General features: G+C 51.1%; 1 protein-coding gene across 3 annotated transcripts in view; it reads right to left on the bottom strand.

Moving 5' to 3' along the window:
* Positions 1–25,625, bottom strand: part of MYO1B (myosin IB) — a 362,240-nt gene extending 336,615 nt beyond the window's left edge. For all 3 annotated transcript variants that reach the window (XM_075317858.1, XM_075317859.1, XM_075317861.1), the window contains exon 1: positions 25,386–25,625. The gene's annotated coding sequence lies outside the window, so the exon portion shown is untranslated. The remainder of the gene's footprint in view (positions 1–25,385) is intronic.
* Positions 25,626–26,851: the final 1,226 nt, after the last annotated feature.

Raw genomic sequence — 26,851 nt, 5'->3', positions numbered from 1 at the left:
TAGGCTACAATATCACAAATAATGAGATGATAATGCTGAAGCAGAACATAAAGTACTGGCTGGTGCGACATCTGCTGATGTAGGGTCATGGTGCCTCCTTTGAGGAGTCTTTGTACTTCTAGGACATGTGTGGCGCCCCAGGACCTGGTCGCCACAACAGCATTGCCCCTCCAAAGGGTTGATGCTGAGCCTGGAGGTAATTGGGGGGTCTATTTGCCAGAAAGTTTAACATCCAACGCAGTTCTCCCTCAGGCCAGCAGGGGGAGCTCTGACCCTGGAGTTCCAGTGAGCATTCCTTAAGTCTGGCCTAAGGGAGGAGTTAGTGGTCAGTCTGTAGAGAGAAGTGATAGCAAGCAGACGCAGAGTAGTGCTGTCCTGTGGAATTGGGGCCTAGAGCTGGAGCAGCTTGGCCCAGTGAAGCAGGAGGAGCAGAGAGGCACAGAAGAGACTCGGACATCGGAGTCTGTGGCCACCAGGGCCTAAAATACTCCCTGGTAGCCGAATCCGAAGGGCAGGAGAGCTGCAAGCACCTGGCCCATAAACAGCCCGAAGGTACAGCTGCATCAACAGGGCCCGGTGTGGACTCCAGCAGAGAAGCACCAGAGAGGGCCTGCGCGGCCTACCACAGAGGGAAAGGGACGTACCACCGGTCCCAGCAGCAAGGGGGCCATTGCTAAATTCACAGAGCAGGGTCCTATTACAGTAAGGAAAAGAACAGGAGTAGGCCTCATACTCATCTGGCCAAAACGACATCTCAGTTACTTCCAGGCCGGCCGGAGCCCTCTACCACCTGTAACGGTCTCCCAGGACTAACTGCTTGTGAAGTAAAAGAGGAGAAGGTAAAGAGACTGTTGTTTGTGCCTGTTTCTTTCGTTGCCTGTCGGCCCTGCACCGTGTTATCCACACAACACCATAGACTCTCACGAGCACCAACAGTGTCCCCGGGGCACCGCTCCACCTGTGGGGAGCAGTACCACCATTGCTGCCATAACATCACCCCGGAGGCCTCGCACAGCAGCGGCGGCTTAATAGCCACAAACCACAGGTGGCGTCACGAAATAAAAACTTTAATTACTCCCAAGTCACCAGCCATATTAATTGACACCCACCAGGGCCACGGAGCCGGGCCCCGCCACCACTGACGACCCTCGGACTAGTCTGGCCCGGCACCGGGTGTCCCATAGCCCTGGGGTGGGCGAGTCAACTTTGGTGTCACAAACAGGATTTCGTGCCCGGTCCCACCGGGTACTGTGCGCCTGCAGAAACTGTGCTTAAAAGACTGTGTTACTGTTTGAAAACTGCCGCCGCCATTAGCCTCGCTGAGCGCAGGAAGAAAGGGGGCGTGCCCGAAAAAGAGTGCGAAAGGAGCGCGCCATCAGAGCGGAGGGTCGTTAACCCCGCGCTACCCGGAAGAGATTTTAAAAAGAATGCGGAGCCTGGTAAGGTCCACTAAGGGGGAGGAAGATGTCCGACACAGAGGTAGAGCAGGTGGCTGTAGTAGCTCAAGACGCAGCAGCACCGGCCGATCTAATCCCAGTCGCCGTCGCCCCAGCCCCCGCTGTAGCGCCGGTAATGCCGATCACAATGCCGTACATCCCGGGAGCAGAATGGCTGCCGCAGTACTCCGGGGAGTCACATACCCTGAGCGACTTCAGAGAAAGGCTGCACAGCTTGTTTAGAGTGTATCCGCTGACTGAGAGCCAGAAGGTGGGCATATTAATGGGGCAGCTAGCCGGCGCGGCCCAGCGTGAAGTGAAGTCCTGGCCTGATACAGATAAAGGGACAGCAACCCAGATACTGGCCAAGTTAAAGAGTACTTTTGACACCCGCACCGCAGCAGAAATAAAGATGAGATTCTTTGGGTGCAAACAACGGGCCACAGACAGCATAAGGAACTATGCCTTAAACTTGCAGGAGGCCCTGAAAGCAATTAAACAGGTGGACCCAGAGAGTGTACGTGAAGAAGACAAACTCCTAACTGAGCAGTTCATAGAAGGGCTCCTGTCAGATGCCTACAGGACCCAGCTGCGTATCATGGTCCTGCAGAACCCTGCTCTGGACTTTGCAAAGTTTAAGGACCAGGCCATCCGGGTACTGAGAGAATCTACACCGAATGACCCAGTACCCCTCCGGCCTCTTGCTATCACGTACCCCGGGGTGGTGCCTGCAACACGAGCCGCTGCAGGGGCTGAGGCGCAGTCCCTGGATAAGGATCCCGCTGCAGAGCTCAGACAGCAGGTCCAGGAGCTGACCAAGACTGTAGCTGCCCTTGCCAAGACCGTGCAGTCTCTACAAGTGACCCCATCGCCTGCAAGAATCGAGTTGGCCTCCAGCCCAGATGACGTCCCATGGATGCGACAGAGGAGGATTCCGCCGACCCGAGGAAAAGACACAGACCGGTATGATTCAACGGGATAACCGATCTGCCGCCGCTGCAGCCAGGCGGGCCATATTGCAAGACATTGTCCTTTAAATGGGCCGAACCTGGGGCCAGGAGCCAACCCCCAGGAAGCCCGGCTCAAACCCCAGTCACAGCAGTATGTGGGAGGACGCCCGGTCCTTCCTATTGTGCTGGATGGGATCCCTTTGAATGCCCTCCTGGATACGGGGTCCCAGGTAACAACCATCCCTTATAAACTGGACAAAAGATATTGGGCTGATTCAGACATTGACCATGGCCCAGATGATGATTTAACAATTGTGGCCAGTAATGGTCAGCCCTTGCCTCAGATTGGGTACAAGGAAGTAACCATTAAAGTGGGGCGGGTAGAATTGCCATGTCAGGGGATGATAATTGTAGATATTGATCGTAAGGAATCTAACCCACTGCTAACCATTGGTACAAATGTGATGGAAAATTGTATTGCCGAAGTGATAATTTTGTTGCAGCAGGCATCTGAAACTGCCAGCTCCGGGCAGCAGCGTGCCCTACAGAGGGAAATTGGAGCCCTGATGAGGAGGCAGCAGGGAGAGCTGGCCGGAGGAGAAATTGGCAGTGTGAGGGTAAGTGACCCCCTCCCCATTGCAATACCCCCAAGAAGTGAAATGTTGATATGGTGTCGGGCAGCAATAGGCCTCAAGGGTCAAGATTACCAGGCCTTGGTAGAACCGGTGTATTCAGACAGCAGGCCTGGAGTCCTGATAGCCAGAGGGGTAGCAGACGTCCGCAAGGGAAGAGTGCCCATCCGTGTCCTGAATTGTGGGGAGGAGGAAGCCAAATTGCCCCGGTACGCCACTGTAGCAAAACTGTACACTGTCAGTAACAATACCATCAAAGCAGTGGAACCCTTGATCCCGTCCGACCAGGCGGAAGACAATGGCTCCAAGGGACAGCTGGAAGACTGGTGCCAAAAATTACATGTGGGCACCGACTCCACCCCCTCACACCAAAAGCATGGGGTTTACCGGGTGGTACAGGAGTACGAGCGGGTCTTCAGCAAACACCCCCTAGATTTTGGGCAGGTAAAAGGGGTTAAACATCAAATCCCCATGGGTGATCATCATCCCATTAAATAGAGATACCGCCCTGTACCCCCAGCACAGTATCAGCGTGCCAAAGAAATGTTACGGGAAATGAAGGAGGCTGGGGTTATCAGAGATAGTTGTAGCCCCTGGGCAGCTCCACTAGTGCTCGTAAAGAAAAAAGATGGTACAATGAGAATGTGCGTAGATTACAGACAAATTAACCGCATTACACATAAAGATGCTTATCCACTACCCAGAATAGAAGAGTCACTAACAGCCTTAAAATCAGCTAATTATTTCTCCACCCTGGATCTCACCAGTGGGTATTGGCAGGTTCCCGTGGCAGAGGCGGACAAGGAGAAGACTGCATTCACGACACCAATGGGTCTCTGCGAGTTCAATTGTATGCCGTTCGGGCTCTGCAATGCCCCAGGGACATTTCAGAGATTGATGGAGTGCTGCTTGGGCCATCACAACTTTGAAACCGTGCTATTGTACCTGGATGACGTCATAGTCTACTCCAAGACCTACGAAGACCACCTGAGGCACTTAGCAGAAGTGTTTGAGTCCTTGTCGGAGTATGGCCTGAAGATAAAGCCGTCCAAATGTCACCTCTTGAAGCCAAAGGTACAGTACCTGGGTCATGTGGTCAGCGCAGAAGGTGTGGCACCTGATCCGGAGAAAGTCACCGTAATCAAGGACTGGCCAAGACCCACCACGGTAAAGGAGGTGCGGCAGTTCCTTGGGCTGGTGGGCTACTACCGAAGGTTCATTGATGGTTTCACCAAGATAACAGCGCCTCTTCAAGATCTCCTGGTGGGCCAGCCAAAGAAGGCTAAGAAGCAAAGCCCTCCATTTGAATGGAGCAGCCAAATAGAAACATCTTTTGTCCGGCTGAAAGGGGCTCTCACGGGAGAAGAAATTCTGGCCTACCCTGACTACAGCCAGCCGTTTGTACTGTACACAGACGCCAGCAACGTGGGACTGGGAGCAGTTCTGTCCCAGGTGCAGGGAGGCCGGGAGAAGGTGATAGCTTACGCCAGTAGGAAGCTTCGTCCCACAGAAAGGAATCCAGAAAACTACAGTTCCTTCAAGCTGGAGTTCCTCGCTATTGTTTAGGCAGTGACTGAACGCTTCAAGCACTATCTGGCATCAGCCAAGTTCACCATCTTCACGGACAACAACCCGTTGACACATCTGGCAACAGCCAAGTTAGGTGTGTTGGAGCAGCGATGGATGGCCCGGCTGTCTAACTTTGACTTTACCATCAAGTACCGGGCTGGCAAGAAGAATAACAATGCTGATGCGCTGTACAGAATGCCTCACTTACCCGAGTCTGGAGAAGACCTGGATGAACTCGAAGAGATAGAGTTACCGGCTTTCCATCACCAAGGTGTCTCCCAGTGTGAGCATGCTGTAGGAGTGAAGCGCTCGAGCCAGCACGAGGTCTCGGTCAACCCATTACTCCACCATAATTGGGAAGAGACACAGAACGGTGACCCGGCCGTGCAATTGGTCAAAGAAAAGCTAGCACAAGCTGAGACCCATCTTGGCCCAGATGCTCCAGAAGAAGCCCAGCAGCTGTGGAAGGAGAGGGGACGACTGTTCACCTACCAAGGCAAGCTATGCAAGAGATATGTCAACTGGCGAACGAATGAACTCATCTGGCAGATAGTGGTCCCACAGAGGGATGCTCCAATGGTCCTAGCAGCTTACCATGATAAAGCAGGACACTTCGGGTGGAAGAAGTTGGAGACCCTACTCCGTGATCGGTTCTACTGGGTGCACATGAGAAAGACAGTCGAGAAGTGGTGCCGAGACTGTGGTCCGTGTAACCTGAGGCGGAAAGATGGTGCCAGCCAGAGGTCTCCCCTACAGCCAATTGTCACGAAGCAGCCCCTAGAGTTGGTGGCCCTGGACCACGTGAAGTTAACACCGAGCCGGTCAGGCTATGTTTACGCACTCACCATTGTGGACCATTACTCTCGTTTCCTGGTAGTAGTGCCTGTGAAAGACCAGACAGCCAGAACAGCAGCTAGAGCGTTTCAGGCATACTTTTGTCGACCTCACGGTTACCCTGAAAGGGTACTGACTGATCAAGGTCCTGCATTCCAGGCAGAAGTGTTCCAAGAGTTCTGTAACATGTACGGTTGTAAGAAAATCAGAACAACACCGTACCACCCCAAACCAATGGATTGTGCGAGAAGATGAACCATGTGGTTATTGATATGCTCAAGACTCTACCTCTGGAAGAAAGAAACCAATGGCCAGAGAAGTTACCAGATCTGGTAGACCTGTATAACCATATCCCAGTAAATTTGACCAACTGCAGCCCTGCTTACCTGATGCGAGCAAGACCTGGCAAGTTACCTGTAGACTTGGAGATGGGAACTGTGTCACCTGAAGCAGTTCAAGAGATAGAAGATTGGGATACAGAGCGACAACAGCAGTACCGCAGAGTTCAGGAATGCGTAGAAAAGAGCCTGTCCCAAGCAAGAATGAGACAAGAACAGAACTACAATCAAACAGCCCCAGCAACTCCCTTAGCACCTGGAGAACAGGTCCTCAAGAAAAAGCGGAGGGCGCATAAATTAGATGATCAGTGGGAGAATGAACCCTACACCATTATTCCCGCCAACTTTGACAATAGTAAGGTATGCCTCATAAGCAAGGATGAAGGCAAGACCTATCAAACTGTTTCTAGAGACCGCCTGAAAGCGTGCCCTGAGCGGCGCAAAATCCAAAAAGAAGTAGAAGAAATACAAGAAAGTCCCCAAATTCAAGAAAAGGAGGAAGAAATGATCCAAACAATCCTCGGAAAATTCCCCAAAACTTGGACCCGAATCAATAACGCCATAGTGGTACCAGTCTTGACGTTCCCGCAGTTGGTCGAGCCGGAGACAGAAGAGGTTCCAGATCCACCTAAGGAACTGTCCGTCCCAACACAAGATGACACGCCAGCAGTAGAACAGGAGAATCAACCCCCTGCCAGTGGTGAACCTGTCGTACCCTTGGCGAATCTGAGACCCCGTAGGCAACCAACACGCATACCTGTCAGGGTTAGGCCTACCAGTAACACGGAGGGGGCAGACACTCCAAGTAGTCAGGGACAAACCCCAGAGCTACGCCGGTCCCAACGTAGCACTTGGGGACAGCCCCTCCAAGGTATAGAACATAGAAAGTAAAATACCTAACAGAATGTATATAGTTAGTTGAAATGTCTTGTATAAAATGTTTTTTTTGTCTTAGGTGACAATTGGGCCACTGGACTATGGGTGGCCAACACTCTAGCTGTACATAGTTAGCACCAGTGTGCTCAGCACCCCTGAAGAAAAACCCGTCCGGCGTGCATAGAGTGGGGTCATCAATGCTCTGACGCACGCCCAGAGCCTACGTTGGGGGTTTTATCGCGGCGGGTCCCCCATGGAGCAGTGTAATGGACACCCGGCAGGGAGCCACACTGGACTCTTATAGTATTGTTTAAGTTTGTAACGTTTAAGAAAATGTGCCTCTCATAATGGGATGAAATGTTCTAACATGTTATGTTTTGTTTCTTCAGTCCGGGAGTACTGAGTTTAACTAAGGGGGAGTGTGGCGCCCCAGGACCTGGTCGCCACAACAGCATTGCCCCTCCAAAGGGTTGATGCTGAGCTTGGAGGTAATTGGGGGGTCTATTGGCCAGTAAGTTTAACATCCAACGCAGTTCTCCCTCAGGCCAGCAGGGGGAGCTCTGAACCTGGAGTTCCAGGGAGCATTCCTTAAGTCTGGCCTGAGGGAGGAGTTAGTGGTCAGTCTGTAGAGAGAAGTGATAGCAACCAGACGCAGAGTAGTGCTGTCCTATGGAATTGGGGCCTAGAGCTGGAGCAGCTTGGCCCAGTGAAGCAGGAGGAGCAGAGAGGCACAGAAGAGACTCGGACATCGGAGTCTGTGGCCACCAGGGCCTAAAATACTCCCTGGTAGCCGAATCCGAAGGGCAGGAGAGCTGCAAGCACCTGGCCCATAAACAGCCCGAAGGTAGAGCTGCATCAACAGGGCCCGGTGTGGACTCCAGCAGAGAAGCACCAGAGAGGGCCTGCGCGGCCTACCACAGAGGGAAAGGGACGTACCACCGGTCCCAGCAGCAAGGGGGCCATTGCTAAATTCACAGAGCAGGGTCCTATTACAGTAAGGAAAAGAACAGGAGTAGGCCTCATACTCATCTGGCCAAAACGACATCTCAGTTACTTCCAGGCCGGCCGGAGCCCTCTACCACCTGTAACGGTCTCCCAGGACTAACCGCTTGTGAAGTAAAAGAGGAGAAGGTAAAGAGACTGTTGTTTGTGCCTGTTTCTTTCGTTGCCTGTCGGCCCTGCACCGTGTTATCCACACAACACCATAGACTCTCACGAGCACCAACAGTGTCCCCGGGGCACCGCTCCACCTGTGGGGAGCAGTACCACCATTGCTGCCATAACATCACCCCGGAGGCCTCGCACAGCAGCGGCGGCTTAATAGCCACAAACCACAGGTGGCGTCACGAAATAAAAACTTTAATTACTCCCAAGTCACCAGCCATATTAATTGACACCCACCAGGGCCACGGAGCCGGGCCCCGCCACCACTGACGACCCCCGGACTAGTCCGGCCCGGGACCGGGTGTCCCATAGCACTGGGGTGGGCGAGTCACATTAGTGAAGGGTGAAGTGAATACGTTACTGCAGCCTGAGAGGCGAGCTCAGACATCCTCCAACCTGGGGATGGTTTGATATAATCCAGCTGTTATCAACACTTCACCATGGAGTAGTCTAGAGGAGGATGGGAACACAATGGGTGGCCATTGACAAAAGCTATTTTAGCAGTATTTCTATTCTCGGTGCATCCCAGTGGCTGTAAGTGCTGGAGTTATTTCATTTCTGTCCATTTTCTCAAAATACTAAAATTTTACTACAACAGCCATACAACACTCCTCATCCAGAAGTGACAGATCTGGAGCAAGTTCTTCCAGACTGTGGGAAGAAAATGTTTCTTCTGCAAGTGGATGTTTTAACATGAGCCCCCCTAACCTCTAACATTAATTGTGCAATAAATATATTATTACAGCCAACCAAGGTCCTGTTCTGCATAACCACGAGAGGATGATATCAATATCCAGCAGCCTCAAGTACAGAGGAGTTCATGGCTTATATTCCACTCTGCATTAAAGGGATGCTGTCACCAGGATTTTCCCTTATGAGCTGCGGCCATCAGTGATCCCTTATATACAGCATTCCAGAATACTGTATAAATAGTGCCCCTGCAGTGGTCAAACCGCTCAGATCCAGGGGTGATTACTCGTGGCTCGAGGGTCTCCAGACCTGGGGGCTAGGGGCCACACTCAAATGAAGAAGGGGCTATTTACAGGGGAGATATAGTTCGTGACGCCACCCGTGGTGTGCGGTAATAGGGAGTACCGCCGCTGCCGTTGGGAGTACCCGGGGTGATGGAATGGGGGGCAGCTAGATGAGGGTAGGGAAGGCCCCGGGACTCTGGTTGGTGGGATGGATTGCAGGGGAGCGCAGGCTCGCTGGGAGCAGGGGGTGATCAGGTACTCACTCAGAAGGAAAGCAGACGCTGACAACGTAGTAAACCAAGTCTCTGGGTGCCACTGCCCTCTTGGGGGAGCTCGTCCGGGTTCTGTCCCCTGCAGTACTGCCTGATGGTCCGGAGCCTGCCTCCGTGCATAAATTTTAGTAGTGTCCAAGTGGCCCGTAAGCTTGAAGCTGTCCGGGCCGCGTGCCCTTCGTTTTGGTGTGAAGGAGCTGTGCTCTGAGGAGCTCACGCTTGGGATTTCAGTGGGCTGCTTTGGTTGGAAAGCTCTATCCCCACATTCCGCTAGTGCCCCCGATCTCTGAGTTTTGTGGGGACAGTCCATAAAGGCCCGATCCTCCGTAGGTTAATTGCCAGGTTGCTTGAAGCCTCTCCCCCACCTAGGGTCCAGTACCCCAACGTGCTTTCGGTCCCGGACTGGCTATTGTACTTGAGCTACCGACTGTCCTCCAAGACTAAGTCCAAGTACCCAGTGCCAATATCCCGTGACCGGGTCTCCGACTACTCCAGGTCCAGACCACCGTCTGCAACCCAATCTACTTCTCCCCTGGGAGCTCCAACTCCCAGCTTCCCCCCAAGCTCCTCACTGCTCGAGGGCTACCACTCAACTCTCCTCTCACTTCGCTCCCCTGGAGCCAACTCACTTGTCACCTCCCACCTCCCTGCCTGACCCCTAGGTGGGCGTCTCTATTCAAGCTTAGCAGCCCACTGGTGTGCCTGACAGGGTGTGGTGCGAGGTGTGATTGGGATTTTTGGATGCTGATGGAGGCAGCACTGCAGGTTGGGAACCCAGAACCAAGAGGGGTTGAGTCCTGCAGTGGGAGATAATGAGCGTCGAGTACCCTGTAACGACCTGCCTAGTCCAGGGGCGTCACATATATTATAAGAGAACAGGCCGCTCGCTATAATGTAAAAAAAACACTTATTATACTCACCTAGGGGGTGGGCTGGTCTGATGGGTGTCACTACTCTCGTTTCAGCACATCCTCCATCTTGTGTGATCTTCGTCCTCCTGCCTAGCCTGGTATACATGATGTGTCCTGCAATAGTCACAGAAAGGCATCCATTGCGCTCTTGCGCAGGCGCACTTTGATCTGAGAGGCTGAGGGGAGATCAAAGTACTGTAGTGCACATGCGCAGGCAATCTTTGACCTTTTCTCATGGCTGGGGATTACAGTACTTTGCTCTGACTCAGCCAGGCAGATCAAAGTGTGCCTGCGCAGGACCGCAATGCATGAGTCATATACATGGGGCTGGGCAAGAGTACTGCGATCGCAAGAAGAGAGGAAGTGAGAGCAGGGACACCCATTGGACCTGACCACTCCCTAGGTGGGTATTATAAAAGTGTTTTTACGTTATACCGATTGGCCTGGGCTCTTATATACTGTATTCTAGAATGCTGTATATAAGGGCTCACTGCTGGTGGCTGCAGCTTGTAAGGGGAAAACCTGGTGACAGGTTCCCTTTAAAACAGATTATGAAATCTATTAGCCTTTGTTCGGATGTCAGCGTTTTGCCATCTGGGGGTCAGTGTTTTACATTAGCATTTTTCACTTATGTAATAATAATAATAATAACTTATGTAAAATAATAAATACATTTTCAAGCTTCTATCTATTGAAATGTTAAAGGGAACCTGTCAGGTGCAATATGCACCCAGAACCATGAGCAGTTCTGGGTGCATATTGCTAATCCCTGCCTAACCGTCCCTGTATAGACTAGCATAGATAAAGAGATGTTTAGAAAAAGTATTTCTAAAGATCTTTTATCGTATGCTAATGAGCGACGGCAGTAGCCCCCCCTAGGCATTGCTTCTCTTGCCAGTCGCTCCCATTAGCATGTTAAGCCTGCTTTACACGTTGCAATTAGTTGTACAATCGCATTTGCGATGTGACACGCCCAGGTTGCATACGGGATCTTATGAGATCACACGTAGGTCGTTCATTTGCTGTCACACGTGCGTTAGTAGTCTATGTTAAATTGATCAATTTTGTGTGCGATCCTCTAGATCATGTGTTCTGTGACGTATGCATTGGGCACCTTTTTTTTTTTTTTATTTATTGACTTGCCAAGCGTGTGTAATGTGTAGGGATGCGTTTTTACTATGTCATCTGCCATTCAGCTCTGCTACATGGCCGCTAACAGCAGACACAGACAGCCATGTAGCAGAGCTGAATGGCAGATGACAGCAGACACAGACAGAGCCGCACTGTCAGAATGAACTCGGGTGAACTTCACCCGACTTCATGGTCATGCTGCGGCTCTGTCTGTGTCGCGCCCTGATTAGCGGTCACCTGTGAAGGACTCACCGGTGACCGCTAATCTCCTAAGTGACTGAAGTTAGCAGCCCTCTCTCATACTCACCAATCCCCGATCCCCGGCGCTGCACGGCATTCACACTGCTCCGGTGGCTTTTACTGTTTTGAAAAAGCCGGCCGCCCATTAAACAATCTCGTATTCCCTGCTTTCCCCGCCCACCGGCGCCTATGATTGGTTACAGTGAGACACGCCCCCACGCTGAGTGACAGGTGTCACACTGCACCCAATCACAGCAGCCGGTGGGCGTGTCTATACTGTGTAGTGAAATAAATAATTAAATAATTAAAAAAAACGGCGTGGGGTCCCCCCCAATTTTAAAACCAGCCAGATAAAGCCATACGGCTGAAGGCTGGTATTCTCAGGATGGGGAGCTCCACGTTATGGGGAGCCCCCCAGCCTAACAATATCAGCCAGCAGCCGCCCAGAATTGCCGCATACATTAGATGCGACAGTTCTGGGACAGTACCCGGCTCTTCCCGATTTGCCCTGGTGCGTTGGCAAATCGGGGTAATAAGGAGTTATTGGCAGCCCATAGCTGCCAATAAGTCCTAAATTAATCATGTCAGGCGTCTATGAGACACCTTCCATGATTAATCTGTAAATTACAGTAAATAAACACACACACCCGAAAAAATCCTTTATTAGAAATAAAAAACACAAACATATACCCTGGTTAACCACTTTAATCAGCCCCAAAAAGCCCTCCATGTCCGGCGTAATCCAGGATGCTCCTGCGTCGCTTCCAGCGCTGCTGCATGGAGGTGACCGGAGCTGCAGAATACACCAAAATCGTATGAGGGATGTCACACGTTACAATTGACTAGGTTCGTGCAACAAAACGCTCAATTCTAGACAAAGATACGATGTGTTTGCGATCAACGGTTTTGCCCCTGTGGGTGTGCTATCATGCTAATGAATACGCAGCATCAGAGGATGATCTCACCCACCTTTCCGCCCCCATCGCGTCCAACGGGGAATTTCGGCTCAGTGCACACATGACCCTGGAGTTTCGGTCATGCTCTCTATGAAGCCGGGTATACACATCCTGGCTTCAAACTGAAGTAGTGTGCATGACCCAAACTCTGGCTTTCTGAAAATCTCACGAATGCATGTTCATTCCCACTGGCAGGGCGCAGAATGTGAAAGTAGCTTCAAGATGGATGAGATTTTAAGGCTGTGTGCCCACATTGAGCTTTTACTAAGTTTTTGACTCTACGTATTTTCGCTATGTCATAAATGCAGCGTTTTATAATTCTGACACAAAGGAGCTTGATTTAAAACATGACATAACAAAAGGAAAAAAACGCAGCATGAAAAACAGATGTAGAAAAACCACATGTAACCCAGTTTACATAATAGGTACAAAAATGCTGCAACATAAAAAAAAAATCATCAAAAGCTCACTGTAGGAACGTAGCCTAAGAGAGCTCATTCACACGCAGCAAAAAAAAAAAAAGTATGCATAGAAACGGACAATGAGGTTCCTTAAAAAAAGTCAGTCAACCCCTTCTCAAATAATAAAACTTATACTCACCTCTATTGTTTGTGGTGCTCCAGTGGTGTTGGCTCGGTTGCTCCAGGGATTGTGCACCAGTGTGACGTCACGCAATCCCAGTGGCCGCTTCAGTCTCCCAACTGGAGGATGTGTGTGACACGCCTGCCCCAGGGCCGGGGGCACTCAGAACCAGGCCAGACTAGTCCGGGGATGTCAGCAGTGGCGGAGGGCCAGCTCCGTTACCCTGGCGGTGTCTCAATAATAATAAAGGGAGGATGATGATGGGAGTTGTAGTTTAGATTTAAGATGAAGTTCGTGACGCCACTTGTAGATTGCGGCTTTGGAGCCGTGGCTGCTGGACGGGACCGCCAGGGATAGTGATATGACAGCTGAGGTATTTCTGCTTCCCACCGGTGGAGCGGGTAACCCTGGGGCAACCGTTAGGAAAGTCTATGAAGGAAATGGATGGGGCGCAGGAAGAAGCAGATGACACGAGGCTTTGCAGTCAAGATGTTTTACTCACAGTCTGTTCCAAAACTGCAGCTGACCAGTTTCCCCGTGGTGTGCCAGGATTCACTGTTGTGGGCCTCCGCCGATCCCGAACAGGTCAAGATCAGTACCGGTGCACCCCTCAATGTGCCTTTCCTGGCCGTCTCTTTAGCGCTGACCTTCACTGGACTGTCCTGCGACTCAGCCACTGAGCCCTGACTAAAAGGTGGCTGACCGTGGTCCTTTTTAAGCCTCCCTTGCAGAGGATGGGTGGCATGTTGTGGCCTCGGGTGCCTACAGCAATCACCCAGGCCGTCGGATTGCCAAAAGAAATGTCTCTCTCTTCCTTTTGCCTGGGGACCATCCCCGTTATTGCAGCCAGATTCCTCCACCCTGGTGTTTTTGGTGGAACAAGCCCACGGAGGCCTCTCACACATCCGTGGCACTCTGGAGCCCCTTCTCACGGTGTCACCATGGCCTAGCAGGACCCCAGGGTCTTACTCCTTGTGACTTGACTCTTCTCCACTGACTGAATGCCTGTCAACTGTCACTCACTCTGACTGAAAAACTCCCTCTGACCAGACCTGGCTGGTTCTAACTGGTTTTCCAACTACCCCAACTGACTGGTTCCACACTCCATCTGCCAGGCTCCACCCCTTCAGGACAGTGAATGGGACTTAAGGCTCCATAAAAAGATATACTGGTCGCTGCTTCTCAGCATTAATGGAGTACCTGCCTTAAACCCTGACCTGGTGCGTGACCTAACAATTGGTGTGTGCAAGTTTTGTCTGTGAACCGGTAGATGACCCCTTCCTACCAAGGATGGGATACCACACCTCTGGCTGAGGTGTAGTACCTCTGTGGCGACGAAAGTCTCAGGGGTGCCACACGTGCGCTGCTGCTCTCGTTCTTCCTCCAGATGTATGTGATATGTATGTGTGATGCCCTGGCCGGGCCAGGTAGTCAGAGATAAGCCCTTGCACTACACCTTTCCCTCACAGGTGACATCAGCCAACCTCAAAACCCTAGTCACCCCCCTCAGGGCTAGATGGATACACCAGGGGGCGGAACTGTGACGCCCTGGACTAGCCAGGTCATCCCAGGTAGTCCCATGCACACACACCCCCTCCCCAAAAAGGTGACAGCAGCCAAACTTCAAAACCTTGTGGCCACCCTCCAGGATTGATGTCCACACCAGGGGGGCAGAGCCAGGTGGTTGGCTCCACCCACCAAGGAGTTCACAGGCCTGGAGGCGGGAAAAACAGAGTTCTAGGTAAATTAGCTTTGATAGTGGAGGAGAGAAGTCGAGTTCAAGGGCAGACCTGTTACCAGGCCTGCCATAGTCTACCAGGTGTCTGGGTTGGAGCCCAATCACCTCTGGCAAGGAGGCAGACAGTGGTGGCCGCCTGCAGGAGCTCGGATTACAGCCGGTGGAACCGTAGGGACCGGGGTCGGGCGGTGGCCCGCCGGAACCGAACCGGGGAGCAGATTGGAAACCGGAGCACCAGGAGGGGTACTCAGACCCAGTACGAAGCCCAGAAACTACAGGGCTGAGTCAAATCAACTGACTGAGGACTGGACTTAAGGACCTTTCCCACACAAGACCCGACTGAAGACAACAGCCCAACCATTAGGGTAAAGCCACCGCCAAGGCATAGAGACCCAAAGGGCCTGCGTCTGCGGGCAAACAGGGCTCTCCCGACACCCAGCAAGCCGGGAAGCGGACTACCGTTGCTTAGGCATAGGAGTCAGAATGTGGCGCCCTGGCCTAGCCAGGTCGTCACAGATAACACACAAACACCCCATCCCCATCAGACAGGGACACCAGCCAAACACAAAACCCTTGTTGCCTCCCTCCAGTGACTGATGCCCACACCAGGTGGGGCGGAGCTAAGCGGTTGGCCCCACCCACCGAGGAGTTCACAGGCCTGGAGGCGGGAAAAGTGTCAGAGTTTGGAGTTTTAGGAGGTTGAATTGAGAGGAGTGAACACTTGGGTGTCTGGGTTTGTGGCCCAGGCACTAACAGCAAGGTTGGCAGATGGTGGTGGCCGTCTGCAGGAGTGGTGGAGCAACGCGGAACCGTAGGACCGGGGTCGGGCTACAGCCCACCGGTACCGACCGGGGAGCGAAGTGAAGCCAGCACACACAGGCAGGGCCATCGGACCCCGACCAGGCTTGGAGCCGCCGACAATAGTCAGATCCGAATGTGACTGGAACCCCAGGGGTTTCACAACAACAAAAGTCCCGATTGAAGGCAACCGCCCACACCGTAAGGGTATACAGCTACCGCCTAAGGCTAGAGACCCAAGGGCCAGCGCCTGCGGGCAAACGGGCTCCTCCGGTACCCATACACCGGGGAGCAGACTACCCTTGGGAATCCATAGTAGTCAGAAGGAGAAAATCAAGGTGCAGGGAAAGACAGCCGCCATCACCTGTCCGGGGAGAGACATTGCAGCCGGCTGCGGGACCCGTCCATCCAGCCGTTTGGTTTACAGAGGACTTTGTCCTTTCTTGCTGAGTGAGTACACCCGTGCCATCCGGCACCGCGCCGCGCTGTCCCTGCAGCCCTGCACCTCACCGACCCTGCCTCCCCGTCACATCATCAGGCCCCGGGACCACCGACCCCTACCCACGGAGGGGGGAAACAACATCCCAGCTGCTCCCTACCATCGCTCTCGGGATCCCCGTCACCAGCAGCAGTGGTGCCTATCTTCACCACGACCCGTGGGTGGCGTCACGGACTAAATCCCCCAAACCAACCACCCCTTTCACTCATGGGCGAGGAGCACCGCTCGAGTCCCCGGATCCGGCCCACCGCTCGAGCCACCGAGCAGCAGTCGCAGCAGTGCCGGCCCCGAGCGTTAGCGAGAGCACAGCAGCGGCGGCGTCCTCCTCGCTCGCGACAAGAACATTCACATTAAGGTGCAGGAGAAAGGCGGAAACCACCAAACTGTTAAGGGAGAAGCTGCAGCCGGCTGCGGGCACCGTTCATCACCCCGTTTGGTTTACCAGAGACTCCAGTGTGTTGTGTCATAGTGAGTACACCAGTGCCTTTGGGCCGCACACCGCGCCGCACCGCACCAGCACCCAGCACGCACCCATCCCCTCAGCACCTCCCTCGGGCCCCCGGGACCATCAGCCCCTACCCATGGAGGGGTCAACACCAAGCTGCGCAACACCGTCCCCAGGAGGCCTAGTCAACGGCAGCGGTGGTGTCCATCCATTCACCACAACCCGTGGGTGGCGTCACGAACTTAAACCCCCTACAAACCACCGCGGCCCCGGCCGTGGAACTCCCCACCAAAGTCCCTGAGTGTAGCACCAACCCCCTTGCAGAGCGACGTGACCCCCGGGTCCGTGAGGAACTCGAGCCACCCACCGTACGAGCACGGATCCGAGTGGCTCGGCAGCCGGCCGAGCCTGTGGGACGATACAGAACCAGGCGGTTGGAAGACGCCCACCAAGGAGTCTGGACAGCCCGGGGTGGGAAAGTAAGCAGTTCTGTTTAGAGTTCAAGTTGGAGAGGAGTGTGGGCTGGAGCTGTGTGCAGCTCCAGCAGAGGCGAAAACCTCAAATTGAGCGGCGCCAGGGTAGAAGTCCTGATTCTATTGGCTAGGAGGTAGACGCCGGTCTCCGTCTGCAAGAGCCAGGAAGACGGCTCGGTGGAACCGCAGTGGACCGGGACAGGGTTGTGGCCCACCGCTACCGACCCAGGGAACAGACTCGGAAACTGGAGCACACGGGGGGGGTACTCGGACCCTGAAGCCGGGACCAGAAGCGACTGGAACCGGTTAATTTACCGATTGAGGCCAGGACTAGAGGTCCTGTCACACCCAAAGTCCCTATTAGAAGACAACAGCTCACCGAGGGGATAGAAGGCCACCGCCAGGGCTCAGAGATCGAACGGACCAGCGTCTGCGGGCGAGGGCTGCTTAAACCACATCCAACTGGGAGCGGACTCCTGAAGTTGCAAGCACAGGCAGTTCACCATTCTATAAAAGGTGCAGGAGAAAGACAGAGACCATCAGCTGGGTGGAGGAACCAGAACGCAGCCGGCTGCGGGCACCGCCCACCATCAGCTTCGTTTACCAGAGACTCGTGTGTTTCCTTCAATAGTGAGTACGCCAGCACCCTGCAGTCACCCATCTCAATGCACCAAAACCCCAACGGGTCCCAGGGCCACCATCCCTGCCAACGGAGGGGTTAACAACTTGCTGCATAAAATCTCCACCGGGTGCCCTGTCACTGCAGCGGTGGTGTCCAACCTCACCACATAAAGTGGGTGGCGTCACAAACTTAGTACGGCTCAGCCTGTACATATACCTCCTGCATCCACCGCAACAAACCCCCCCTTTTTTTGATCGAAGTGACAGCAAGACCCCCGGGTCCGGAGACCCTCGAGCCACCCACAGAAGGTCCGGATCCGAGCAGCTCGGCTGCTGCGAGCGGGGCGGCACATATGCAGGTTGGGAGAAGGAAGTGTAGCGCCCCTGAGACCCTCAGGGCACTACAGGGAACTGCATCCTCTTGGGGATGCAGGACCTACCCTCTGGGACTTGGAGTACCAGTGCCGATTCCACCAAAATACGACCAAAATCCTAGTTCTCCACTCCACACTGGGCATAAAGGGTTAACCACGTAAAGGGATGGTCAACATGGGAACGAGTCCCTGGGTATAGCCAGTCTGGTGGGAGGGGTCAGTCAGAGAGTAGTCGAGAGTTGAGTAGCACACAGGAGAGGTGTGCGGACGTGCCTGAGCTGGGTCCGTGTAACGGTGACCTCAGGGGCACAGGAGAGAGGTCGTCAGGACAAGTACCGAGATACCGCTGGGACCGGAGCACGCATGGGTACAGGGCCCAATACCTGTCCGGTGATGACACCTTCGCGGTCTTCACCAAACCAAATAATCCGGGGGCATCAGCACTAAACTAGGATCGGGGTTTGGAAACTTACCTCCCCGCAGGGTCCGCACTACCTGCCGTACGGAGGAGACTGTATCCCACAAGGGACAGTCGGGGTCCCCAAACGCTCCACGCTACGGGGATTCAATCTACAGAGAGTGCTGGGGACAGAGCAACCTGGGTCACTACATTGGCACTGGTCCTCCAAGGGACCTGAACCACCAACCCCTGGGTCCACAGTGAGTAGAGACTGTTAAAGACAACCTGGTGTAGTCTCCATTATTGCCCCACTATATCTCCCATGCACAGCCCTACCTTCGGAGGGCCTACAATCACAGCTGCCACTACCATCAGGTCTGGGAGTACCCATATACAGCAGCGGCAGTTCTCTATCCTTATCCGCACCCGCAGGTGGCGTCACATGACAAAAACTCTTATCTCCCCTGTAAATACCCCCCATTAAGAAAAAGGGCACGGGACTGGGCAACGGTATTCCCATTTGTTACTGCCCGGGACCGAGTACCCTCTTCTCTGGGCGCTACAGAGGCAGCCACTGACTGTCCGCCAGGATCAACTGCTGGCAGACTGGTATACAATCCCTGGAGAAACAGAGCCGACATCACTGTAACGGCGCCAGTAATAGAGGGAAGTATAAGTTTAATTATTTTAAATGATGGGAAACATATGAATTGAGAAGGGTTGTCCGAATAGTGGCCATACTATGAAGAAAAAGACATGGATCGCACATCCCAAAAATACAATGATCTAAAGCCGCTAGGCAAAAAATTAAATAGAACATGAGATTCTTTTGTTACCATTCTGATCAGATTGTATTAAGCCCACTGCCACGTCACGGCAAACCTCTTGAGTGGGTCCCTAACCTGACCTTTTTGTGCGGCACCGTGCACTGACCACCGCCGCAGCGACAAAGCGCCAGCAGGGCGGGCGACCTGGTGCCTCACAGCACCCATGCTGCAAGGCAAAGCCCCCAAGGCTCCAGGCCGCGCCGCCCCACCGACACCACACCACCACAACAGCAGCCACCACACAGCACCAGCACACAGTGAGAGGAGCTGTGCACTCACCTCCTACTGGCTCCCATATGTGGACTGGGAGCAAAAAGAAGGCAGACCCCTCTTGCAGTCTCCTGCTGATTAAAATCACCTGTGCCAAATGGGGAGAGTGCAGATCCAAGCAAAAAAAAAAAAGAGGGGGATAGAATGATATATACCATACTATGAAGAAAAAGACATGGATCGCACATCCCAAAAATACAATGATCTAAAGCCGCTAGGCAAAAAATTAAATAGGGGTTTGGAAACTTACCTCCCCGCAGGGTCCGCACTACCTGCCGTACGGAGGAGACTGTATCCCACAAGGGACAGTTGGGGTCCCCAAACGCTCAACGCTACGGGGATTCAATCTACAGAGAGTGCTGGGGGCAGAGCAACCTGGGTCACTACATTGGCACTGGTCCTCCAAGGGACCTTCGGAGGGCCTACAATCACAGCTGCCACTACCATCAGGTCTGGGAGTACCCATATACAGCAGCGGCAGTTCTCTATCCTTATCCGCACCCGCAGGTAGCGTCACATGACAAAAACTCTTATCTCCCCTGTAAATACCCCCCATTAAGAAAAGGGGCACGGGACTGGGCAACGGTATTCCCATTTGTTACTGCCCGGGACCGAGTACCCTCTTCTCTGGGCGCTATAGAGGCAGCCACTGACTGTCCGCCAGGATCAACTGCTGGCAGACTGGTATACAATCCCTGGAGAAACAGAGCCGACATTACTAACGGCGCCAGTAATAGAGGGAAGTATAAGTTTAATTATTTTAAATGATGGGAAACATATGAATTGAGAAGGGTTGTCCGAATAGTGGACAACCCCATTAAGGGAACATGGGTTGGCAGCAATATATGTACAATTTGCAGCAGAATATCATGCAGACGTTTTACAGCAGATCAGTGGGATTTAGCTATTATTGATCAGCTGATCGTCGATTCGACTGGGATTACAAAGTGGTAAAATGCATTTCATTGTAGCCAGTACTGGACCCACTTCAACACGCTGCAATGAGGATGGAGGAACGCCATGATGAGAGGGCTGGAAGATGCTGAAGCTCAGCTGTCATTGTCATAAATTTGTCTGCACTTCACATGGAAGATGATTGACTATACAGCTAGATACATAGAGTGGAGCAGGACAGTCATTTCTATAAACACTCAGCCATCATTATTTTACAGTAAGGCTATGTGCGCACAGTGCGTTTTTCGCGGCGTTTTTGCGCGTTTTTCGGTTGCGTTTTTGGCCTCAAAACTGCAGGACTTTGCTTCCCCAGCAAAGTCTATGAGTTTTCATTTTTGCTGTCCGCACACATCTGTTTTTTTTACCTGCGTTTTTGAGTTAAAAAAAAAAATGGACATGTCAGTTCTTTTCTGCGTTTTCCCCCCATGCAATGCATTGGAAAAACGCAGCAAAACGCAGAGATCAAAAACGCAGCAAAACGCAGCCAAAAACGCACCAAATCGCGGCAAAAACGCATGCATTTTTTCGACGCAAGTGCGTTTTTGTGCGTTTTTAGCGGCCAAAAACGCACAAAAACGCAGCGTCAAAAAGACGCAGTGTGCGAACCTAGCCTAAGGAAGTTATTTGTGACATCAGGTGAGCACAGCGTGTCTCACACACTGATATGGGTGTGAAATCCACAGAGGTTTTCTACAGTCATCAGTTTATATGATGAATTTACACTTTATGGCTTCCGGTTCCATCCTGTTAATATATGTATACATTTGTAAATTATCTAGGTACAAATCACACTGACTGTACTGAATACAAGAGCCAAAGCTCATTCCAGACTTCAATCCCATTGTAAACAGGTCCAGCAGTGACACAAAGATTGTTTGCCCTTGATCCCATCTTATATGCGCCCTGTGCAAATGGGATGTGCTGCCCACATTAATGGAAACTGTTCAGAGAGAACAATCACCCTCCAGAGGACTGCAGAAAAAGGTTTAGTAACTAACGTCTACTGTCTGGCCATATCGTCCATCAGGGCTCGTCGTGGTCAGTTAGGCGTCTTCTCTATATAGACAAACTATCTGGCTGCTTTCACACGTCCGTGAAAAACCACACACGTGTAGAAGGTGCCATGATTTTGGAACATGAGTGTTCTCCGTGTGCTATCCGTGATAATACACGGAGAATAGAAACTTTATGCCCACCTGTCCCTAGCGTTGCTGTCCATGGTACTGATGTCTTTTGCTCTGTGGTCTCTGGCCCTGCTGTCTCCCTGCTGCTGCTTCCGGTCCTCGGTGCAGTGAATATGCAATGGAGCATAATGAGTGGGGGTTGACCACAGCAGCAGAAACAGCAGCGGTGGAGAAGATGAGTGTAGAAATTCATTTTATTTCACAGAAACATTGTTTTCTCCGGTACGTGTCACATTAATGTGACACGGATCACATCCATTTTGTCCGTGTGACACCTGTGCTGCCAAAGAAAAATGGACATGTCTATGTGTAGAGCACACGGACACACGTATGCTCCACACGGACACACGGCCCATGTGAAAACACACACGTGTGCGCAGACCTATTGATTTTAATGGGTCTAAGGGTGCCTGTCTCAGGTACTTGTGAAAACGGACGTCACACGTAACGGAGACACAGATGTGTGAAGGTGGCCTAGGAGTGGATGCACAATTCTCAACAAGTCTTCTGCTAGTCGTGTTATTAATAAAAAAGCACTGGTAAGATCGGAGGTTGGGTGCAGATTAACTGGATTTAGATATTTACATTCAACATTGAAATTGCAACACCAAGGAAGAAAAGTTGTGGAAATATAGATATCCCAGAATGGATAAACATCCCAGAATGGATAAACATGTTATTGATATATAAATGATGGGAAAAAATGGAAACATTTAAAAACAATCTCACTTGATTCAGTATGAGTGTCACACACAGATATCACCACACTTTCACACCTTGGCTGCTATCAATGTGGTCATTGATGGTTGTCTGAGGCTCTTCTGCCTCACTGAATGTACTTGGGCAAATCATCAAGATCCGCTGCTGGCAGCTCCCTTTGCAATTACCAACCAATAATGACCCAGATCTGCTCAATGCCAAACAATTCCGGAGACGCTGCAGACAGTAGTAGCACATTTCCGCAGGCTACTCAGAGTAGTATGGGCAACATACAGCATGGTAATGTAAAATGCAGCTTTCAAAATATTTAAAAAATAAAATAAATAAAAAAAAGTACAGCAAAAACACAACTGTGAACATAGCCTTACATGCCAAGCAATACCAGATAAGGAAGCATGGCTTACTAGAAAACACATTCAGTCTACTATGCAGCACCATGTGAAAAAAGAAAAAGCTCCAAAGTTTTGGAGTAAACTTCTGAAATAAACCAAATTTCTAGGGGGTATAAGCCAAGACTAGACAGTCTAGAGATGCACCAAATGGACCAAACAACATGGACATATGCCAGGCTTCAACCCAATGTGGAATGGGATAAGATACGCACATCTCTGGATAAGTTTGGTGCAACTTTGGGCTGTTCATGTCCTAGAAAATATGAGGTAGTTGACCTTTTACACATTTGAAGAAATGTGGCGGAGACAGCCAAAAAGTCACAAAATTCTTGCACAAATACCCCTTCTGACAAATGTTGTGCCTTTACAACACCAGGAATGATAAATTTGACAGTTCTAGTAAATCTGCCCCACATGGGCAAGGATAATCCAATAACAGTAAACATCTGGACCTTACGGACAACCCCTGTCTGTGTCCTATCATAGAATATTAGGGATGTCCCAATCCTATGGAAATGCAATGTTCTCATAAAAGAACAGCTGTAGGAGCCATAAAGCTAGACATCTTTACAACTAGCTCACTTTTGTAACCACGTGTATGAGGTGAAAAGAGGGGGGTGGGTAGAGAGCAATGTCAGAGATTTCCAAAAACATTCCCCTCCAGCAACTGTCTGCTGTGTGGCCCGTCCTCTGCCTGAGGTAACTGAGACAATGGCTGCCAAGCCCTTCTGGCAGTGTCCTCCCTCATCCAACTGGAAGATGGAAGTCACATTCTGCTTTGTTTAGTCACAGCCACATAATCTGAGCTTGTATCAGAGATAAAAATGTCCTGTGAGAGACACAATATACAAAAGCCACCAGATTATAGTGCTGAAGGCCGATACCAGACCCCCCATTAGCAGTACCACTGCACTTAGTTTTCTTTAAGCGGTCCCATGTACTTAAAAGAAACATTTTGAAGTAACATTTTTACATGGTCCCTTTTGTTTTCTGTAAAGACAAAGCATGGTGCTTAATTCTTTTCTGGAATACCCCGAGAGAAGCCCATAAAATGGTAGATGTGGCAACATTTCGGTCAATTAATATTACCGGCACACTAATCAATAGCAATTCTTTAACTAATTCTAGGTAAACACAAAGACTAAAAAACAGATATTAGAGACTGTTTCTATCAGAGCAGCAAAAAAGAAAACGTCAATAGACATATTCCCTAATGGAAACGTGTGCCCCATACTCAAGGAAGCCCGGCTAATTAGAAACATGTCTGATATTAATTACGACATGGAAGTTCTATCGCTTGAAGCAACTGGTGATTCACAGACTATAATTTTAAGCTTAGCTCAGTGGCTTTTCCAGACATTCCTTGAAATTGAGGATTAAGATTTTTGTAAAGGAATGAGTTTGCCATTTGGGGCAGTGTGTGTGTATGAAACCGACATTTTTTGGCCAGAACATCATTTTCAAGACTTGGCATTCCCGAGAATACACAGAGAGGAAATCGCCCCATGGAGGTGTGAGGTATAAGGTGTCCCGCAGCCCTGCCAGACGCTCCGAGAACACTTCTAGATGGTGTTCAAGTTTAACAATGTGACCATAGACCTTGTCTTTTGGAAGGACGCCATGCGTCACAAAACAGGACTAGTCCTTGATAAGATCATGTACTCAGTAGTACAAGTTACGAGACCCCAATGTACATCTGAATTTCTCTGTAGCCTTATACTTATTTAGTTTACTCATTTATATAGCACTAATAATTCCACAGCGCTTTCCAGACGTGATCATCACTGTCCCAATTAGGGCTCATAATGTAAATTTCCTATCAGTACATCTTTGTAGTGTGGGAAGAATCCAGAGAACCTGGAGGAAACCAACCAAAACATAGAGAACATACAAACTCCTTGCAGATGTCCTTGGTGGGATTTCAACTGAGGACCTCAGCACTGAGCCGCTGCCCTAGATTTCTGATTGCACCAATACAATCAATCAATTTTTAAGGTGATAAACAATTATCCACACCAACACTGTAATTCATGTGGCACTTCTCAAATCTGAAACGTCCCTTACCAGCTTGTTATGAGATTCAGAAACTGGACGGTATTCACACACACTTTGGGCAAGTCATCTTTGTACAGAAGTCATTGTATTCAATACTGACAAAAAGGGCGTCAGCAATATTCCGGTGACATCCAAGATCATTCACAATGTGACGACTGTCAGAAGACAGACAAAAAAGGGGAGAGATTGGGCATGTCAGAAAAAAGGGGAGAGATTGGGCATGTCAGAAAAAAGGGGAGAGATTGGGCATGTCAGAAAAAAGGGGAGAGATTGGGCATGTCAGAAAAAAGGGGAGAGATTGGGCATGTCAGATAATTTGGGACATTACTCAGGAAACGACTGAAGCCAAATATAGGTGGAATCTCTCGCCCCAACATCTTGTACTGGACCATCTACGAGTCATTGCCTGTCTAAAGAGAACAGGGCAGTGGAGAGTGGCCATGGGGCGCCAGTCATCTCTGATGGATCTCACCCTCCATCCCAGGACTGAACCAAGTCTAGACTGGAAACAAAGGCTCAGGATAGTAAAAGACTGAGTGAGAACACATTACGTACAACAAAAAGTGACCGGCCAGGGAGGCAGAGGGTTAACGTCCAGCATACAGCTGGTTTGAGGATTTCTATTGTTCAGTCCATGCCCGGCAGATGGTTTAAATGCCCATTCCAGCCTGGTGGCACGTGGACAGTACAATAGTGTCAGACAGCTGTATGCAAAGCCCAGCCATAGAAAGTTATACAAGTCATCAATGTCCATTCATCATATGTGATACCTTTAGAATGATGTATCCAAGTCTTCTAGTCTAACCAATCACCGATTCCCTGCGACTTTAATCCACAAGAATAAAAGTAGAAGTTGTATCCAGCCAATCCTGCCAGGCTGGAGCTCAGAGGCACCTCTGTCCCGCAGCTCCTCTGTCCCGCAGCTCCTCTGTCCCGCACCTCCTCTGCCCGGGGAGCGTGTGAATGAATGGGAGAAGCCAGACTTCCTCTCACTCCAGCACTATCCTGCTGCTGGGAGAGGGGCCAGTATTGGGAGAGGTGCTGCCTCCATAGCCACCTAGAATGGAGCTCTCCGCCCCGTCCCACAGCGGCTGAGTGCACAGCGCCCCCAGGTGGAGATTTCTGGGGAGCAGCGGATCTCAGCACTGTGGTGGGGAGGACAAAGCTTTCACACCCGTGTATTACCAGTGTTTGGAAACCAAATCCAGGAGTGCAGCCTACACAGACTGTAGAGATGAGCCTCCTCTGTCTTCAGACCCACAGCCAGGTTAATAATAGTGCTGTGAAACTGGCCTGTGTAGTGTGATACTCTCACCATTGAATAAGGCCTCATTCACATGGCAAGTTCTTTCATCAGTATAGGAGTGCGTTTCATCTCCCGTAGTAATGCACACAGTAATGTAGCAACTATTCACACCTCACTGTCTTTTGATCGGTTTGTGGGCACTTTCTCTGACATTTTTTTTGAGTCCCGCTCAAACAAATAGTAGCTAAAGGCGCAGTGTGAACACAGCTCTACAGAGGAGCCGCACCTTTCCAAACCCAGCTACTTTTGTAGTGATAATTACACAGCCATTCAGGAGCCTTGAAAAGCTGGGTTACATACAGTGAGGTTTACTCACTGTTACACTGGTATTATATCTATGCAGGGGCGGACTGGGGTGTCTGGGGCCCACCAGGGGAATTGACTCCAGGGGCCCACCCTACAGATAAATATAAACACCCATTAGCGTTATCCCCATTATTGTGCTGCTTTGACTGTATACACAGGCGGCTCCTGCACATCTATATTGTGCACCATAACTGGGATGTACAATTATAGTAGTTTGCAGTAATGGGGTCTTTGGTGAAAACAAGTTATCACCGATCCACAGGTTAGGTTGATGATAACTTATTGATCGGTGGAACCAGACCAGTGGAAACCGCACCGATCGGAAGATGGCAGGTGGGATGTGTGACCGCAGCTCCATTCATCCTCTGTGGGGTGGGATGTGTGACCGCAGCTCCATTCATCCTCTGTGGGGTGGGATGTGTGACCGCAGCTCCATTTATCCTCTGTGGGGTGGGATGTGTGACCGCAGCTCCATTCATCCTCTGTGGGGTGGGATGTGTGACCGCAGCTCCATTTATCCTCTGTGGGGTGGGATGTGTGACCGCAGCTCCATTCATCCTCTGTGGGGTGGGATGTGTGACCGCAGCTCCATTCATCCTCTGTGGGGTGGGATGTGTGACCGCA

The sequence above is a fragment of the Anomaloglossus baeobatrachus genome, chromosome 7 (assembly GCF_048569485.1).
Source record: "Anomaloglossus baeobatrachus isolate aAnoBae1 chromosome 7, aAnoBae1.hap1, whole genome shotgun sequence".
NCBI classification, from domain to species: Eukaryota; Metazoa; Chordata; class Amphibia; order Anura; family Aromobatidae; genus Anomaloglossus; species Anomaloglossus baeobatrachus.
The sequence above is the reverse complement of the archived record's forward strand: the minus strand, read 5'-3'. Positions and strand labels throughout refer to the sequence as shown.